At 38.2% G+C, this 840-nt stretch overlaps 1 long non-coding RNA gene across 1 annotated transcript; it reads right to left on the bottom strand.

The window, feature by feature from the left end:
- Window positions 1–6: 6 nt before the first annotated feature.
- Window positions 7–840, bottom strand: LOC110101057. The gene is made up of 3 exons (XR_003699471.1): window positions 723–840; window positions 590–631; window positions 7–475 (listed from the first exon to the last, which is right to left on the bottom strand). It is a non-coding gene; the product is annotated as an uncharacterized LOC110101057 (long non-coding RNA).

The following is an 840-nucleotide window of genomic DNA, read 5'->3' as shown; positions in this document are numbered from 1 at the left end:
ATAATCTAAGAAGAACATGTAAATAGACCTTTATATGTTTGTGAATAATTCCATTCTTATGATGATATTCCAGTCCCTACAATAGTTGCTTGATATACATTTTTATAACCTGCTTAAAACATAAGAGGTCCCTAACAGGACTAGCAATTAGTTATCACTTATCAGTTATGTGAACCAAACATGCAGCTATGGCACATGCAGCTTCAGGTAATGACCCAAATTTTCTCAGCAGTGATGAAATGGAATAGCTCGGTACAAACTCCAATAATCTATTTAAGGTCACTTCTTCCCTCCCAGTTCCCAAATATCTCTCTGATGGAAATACATCAAATAAGAGATGTAATTTTGACTTTAAGTATAGGGAAAAGGACCAATTAAATCAAAACAAAGATAAGAAGGAGAGAACTTACGACAATATTCAGATGTGATAGGTTCTTGAGAGCTTCACCTCTTCTTCAAGTTCACTTACATGAACCTACAAACATAAGGAAAGATGTTAAGGCAGAAGACGAGCTGAAAGGCAGTTCAGGAAAGACCAACACCAGGGTTATATTTCATTTTTTAAGAAAAAGGAAGGAAAGAATTTAACATGGGCCTTCTCCTTGGAGGCATTGCTAGTCCCGAGCAAAACCTGCAAAATTGAAAACGAAGCAGCTGTGACCTTAGCCGTAGAAATCAATTTTATCAAAATTAAAATAAGCGCTGGAGATAAAAGAGTAGACCTGCTTTACAGCGAGAAGCTCCCCAGAATCTATATTCATCCCCATGTAGACTTGGCCAAAGGCGCTACAGCCAATTAGCTCGCCCTTTCTCCACCAGATCGGAGAGGCATCATCGTTG

The sequence above is a fragment of the Dendrobium catenatum genome, unplaced genomic scaffold (assembly GCF_001605985.2).
Source record: "Dendrobium catenatum unplaced genomic scaffold, ASM160598v2 original_scaffold_29890, whole genome shotgun sequence".
Lineage (NCBI taxonomy): Eukaryota > Viridiplantae > Streptophyta > Magnoliopsida > Asparagales > Orchidaceae > Dendrobium > Dendrobium catenatum.
The sequence above is the reverse complement of the archived record's forward strand: the minus strand, read 5'-3'. Positions and strand labels throughout refer to the sequence as shown.